General features: G+C 27.6%; 1 long non-coding RNA gene across 2 annotated transcripts; it reads left to right on the top strand.

Moving 5' to 3' along the window:
• The first annotated feature begins 1689 nt into the window (after positions 1-1689).
• Positions 1690-3426, top strand: LOC112093828. 2 transcript variants are annotated; one of them, XR_002903235.1, is made up of 3 exons: positions 1690-1983; positions 2833-3177; positions 3284-3426. It is a non-coding gene; the product is annotated as an uncharacterized LOC112093828 (long non-coding RNA). The 2 variants fall into 2 exon arrangements; XR_002903236.1 differs by having other exon boundaries at positions 1931-1983; positions 2829-3177.
• The last annotated feature ends 909 nt before the right edge of the window (positions 3427-4335 follow it).

Raw genomic sequence — 4335 nt, 5'->3', positions numbered from 1 at the left:
ATAAACACCTAACTTTTTATTTATTTACAGAACTATCTGCTATCATATATATATACATATAAATATATTTATATCCTCACATAATGAAAAAAGTTAAAAAAATAACTAAACAACAAAATAAGTAAGAAACAGTGACAAAATCTACGTATTAAACATTAACATTTGTAATATAGAACATAGTATCTGCATTTGACGAAATGAAATTAAGGAAAAGTTTCTTTTTGTTGAAAAAAAGAAGAAAAAAACACAAAATTAAACGCTCGTGGCTCATCAAATGCATAAAATAAAGTCAGCCCCAAAACCTCTACAATGACTACGGGCTGTTTGGTAATGTTTTCAAAATGATTTTGTTTTCAGTATAAAAGTAAAGATGAGATTGTTTTGAAAATCATTCTAAGACCGATTCTGAAATTGTTTTTTGTTGGTATTTTAAGAGATTATTTTGAGTATAGTAAAAAATCAAATCGTGTTTGGTTATATTTATGAAATTTTATTTCAAGTACATGTAATTAACAATGTTTAATTAATATATTAAGTAATAAAAAAATTGATAATCACTTAACAAATAAAAATTAATATATTAGTAATACAATAATAATGGATATATTACAATTAATGAGTACATTAGTAATTAAACTATATATATAATGAATTATTATACTAAATAATTAAAAAATAGTAATTAACAATCAGTTATAAGTAATTATTATGTTAGTAATGTATTCATATTTATTAATTTATAAGTAATTAATAAGTGTATGAAGAAAAAATAATTAGTATATAATAATATATTAATATTCTATTTACTATTTAAATAATTAACTTTTAGTTTCATAATTAAATAATTAGTTATATAGTTACTAACATTTATTTAATAATCTATTATTTGATATATTGCATCATCAATTTTTGATAATAATTCTTTAAATAATGATGAATTGCCAATTAACAATTATTAATTACTATTGATTAGTATATTACAATTTATTATATAATTTAATATTGATTATTAATTGAGTAATTACTATTTTTTATTTATCAACTATTTACTTATTAATAGATCATAATTAATATATATGATTAATTAGTTTTTTTTTATTAACTTATTAGTAATAATTCTATTATTAATATATTATACAATTAAATTTTGGAAATTAATTTTTAACTAAATAATTAATTAATATTTATTATTTTTCATTTTTATTAATAAAATTACAAATTTAATAATAATAATAATTTAATGTTTTCTAACTTCCTTTAAAAAACCATTTTCATTAGGCGCGTTTAGAACTCGTTCTAAAATAATTTTATTTTATATGAAAATAGAAATGAAAACATTTTCAATCTCAGATAAAAATTATTTTTAAAAATACGTTTTGTAGTTTTATCAAGAGATTATTTTCATATAAAAAACTCATTAATGTCTCACTCTACTCGAGAGAGGAGAAAACGATAATAAAAAATGAAACATTTTTTCATTTCTCTCTTATTTTACACTAAACAAAAAAATCGTTTTTATTTTTATTTTTTATCTTTAATTGTACTAAATATTGTTTTAAAATTATTTTTATTTTTTTCTCAAAAAATGTAAAAAATAAAAATAAGAATAATTTTAAACACAATAATTATTTTTTGTTTTTATTCTCACTTTTAAAAAATATTTTACACAACCGCAGTTTGAAGAGAAGTGTGAAAACGTTTTCAAATAAACTAGAAATAAGTTCCAAACGCTACATATCATGCAAAAATCTGAATCCTAGAATCGATTCTGGCAGCCATTGAAATCCCGTAGTGCAAAAAGGAAGTATGGGTAAGAAATCATCAGCCACTATATCGAAAAAATCATCAGCCCCGGACCTCGGCCACTTCGGAAAGAACTCAGCAGCAGTGACTTCCTCCAAAATTTGCAGCCGCTCTTTGAACGAGGGGGAATCGTCAAATGCAGACCCCGTTCCGCTTGAAGAAACTCATTCATGGAATAATGTGAGTTTTAGAATAAATTCTTGTAATTTAATCAATGCCATTATAATAAAATTGGAATCCTAAATTTAAAGTCAGATTAAACCTAATTTCATTAATTATTTGAATGATGATTTTCTGTGATGTGAGTTTACATTATTTTCATTACTTCAAAAATTCAGTTTTCAAGATTGCATGATATCCTAATTCCGGTTGTGATAAATCATGTTTTCCTGATTGTTATGAATAGACTATAACGTATTCAGGTTTTTTTTTTTTTTTTTTTTTTTTTTTTTTTTTTTTTTTTTTGTTCTTTAAGAATAATATGTAAAAACGACTTGTTGGTGGGAATGAAAACTGGTATACATATTCCAATCATGTGTTCATTATGTTACAAACAGGATAGTCATAAATATGAATAATTATTTAAAGCAAAATCCACAAATTTAAAATCAGTGTAAACGTAGTATTGTCATTATTTAGTTGAGGGTTGGTTTTCTTTAATGTGAGGTTTCATTATTTTCAATACTTCATGAAGTCATTTTCAAGATTACATGATTCTAATTCCGGCTGTGATGATTTTATTATTTTAATTACTTCATAAAGTCAGACTTTGAACCACTTTGCCACTGTTTAATTGTTTTTTTTTTTCTTCATTTGGTTGAAATTTCAATTATACTTCCATTATGACAGAGAGAGACAAGAAACAGTAATCAAATTAGTTTTTGTTTTTAATAATATTATAACAAGACAACTGAGTATTTTGTACAGATTACTACTACCTAGAAGTTTTTATTATGTTAAAGTTGTTTATTGGAATAAGAACCTATGGCTATCTTCTCTCATAATCATTTTTGATGTTCTCTAAGGAAGGTCAACTTCAAATCTTCCTCAACGGTTTAAGCGACACAACTAGAGATTGGGTGGAAAGAGGAGATGGTATCACTTCTTTCTATTAAAGATCCGTTGATGAAGCCTACTACATGTTGGAAGACATGGTAGAGTTTGATTATTGGAATTGTTGATGGACAACCAATATTCCAAGAACAATTCAACATTTTCAGAGCCAGGGATTGACAGCCAACTTCAAGAAATACTTAACATGAAGAAAACATATGGTTTGAAGATGATGAAAAATCACCTCCTGAGGAATTTGAGCCTCTTGAAATACTAGAACGTGAAGAAGTCAAGGACATATTAAAGGAATTTCCACATGAGGTAAAGGAATAAGAGTCATTGGAAAATAAAGAAACCCATGAGATTATTGATTTGGGCTCACCAATGTTGCTATCATAAACACCTCTAACTGACTCTTTTCGGCCAGCACTAAAGCCGTCATCATATTATGTTCTTTTCACACTTGAGCCAAAAGCGAGATTCTCTTCTAAAGCCCATCAAAAGAAATCAAGTCAAGTTGATCACATGTGCAAATTTTCACATCTTGTCAAGCTTGAGGGCATCACAACACAAGACCCATATGTGGTGTTGTATGACACTTACTATGGGAGCAAGCTGCTCTTTGACGATCGCTTCTCTGAAAGTCAAGCCGATGACGATAAATCAAGCGTTTATTGAGAAACAACCCAATTTTCAAGTTTCTTTCCCTTACTTTTCCATTTTAATGTTTTTTACATTTTTTGTGTGCTTTTACATTTTCGCTTGTTTTTACCTTTCAGTGTGGGTGGTTCAGGCTATATCCACTTGTGGCATACTGATCATCTATTGTCGAATAAATTTGGAGAGGCAACTCTCAAAAATGACATAACTGTGCTTAAAGACGAGTTAAAATCCCGTCTCAGTGGAGCCCCCAAGATAAAAAGAACTTTTTGACTGAGGTAAAAACCTTTTACTAGGATGACCCTTACTTGTTCAAACGCTGTCCTGATCAAATCTTTCGAAGGCGCATACCCGGCAACGAGGTAAGTAGTGTCATTATTTTTTGTCATTCCGAGGCATGCGGTGGCCATTTTTGCAAAGAAAACCGCTGCAAAAATCTTACAGTGTGGATTTTACCGGCCAACCTTTTTCAAAGATGCACATACTTTCTGCAAAGCGTGTGAAAATTGTCGAAAATTAGGATCCACTTCAAAAAGAAACATGATGCATTTGAATCCATTTCTTGTGATTGAAATTTTTGACTGTTGGGGCCGTTGACATTGAGAATCCTAGGAATGGTAATGTATTCAAAGTAAGTGGACAAAGACTTAAACCATTTCTAGAAAATCAAGTCATGTAAGAAGTCCTTTTTCTTTCCACTCCTTGTTACGAAAGTAATTAGGTTTAGATATTTATTTTTTTTCTTCTCTTTTATTTTAAAAAAAAATATTTTTAACTCTTGACCCCGGTACTCCGTCACTCTTTTTAAATCGGTTCCAT

This window comes from Morus notabilis, unplaced genomic scaffold (assembly GCF_000414095.1).
Source record: "Morus notabilis unplaced genomic scaffold, ASM41409v2 Scaffold783, whole genome shotgun sequence".
NCBI classification, from domain to species: Eukaryota; Viridiplantae; Streptophyta; class Magnoliopsida; order Rosales; family Moraceae; genus Morus; species Morus notabilis.
Note: the sequence above shows the minus strand (reverse complement) of the source record. Positions and strands in the feature narration are given on the sequence as shown.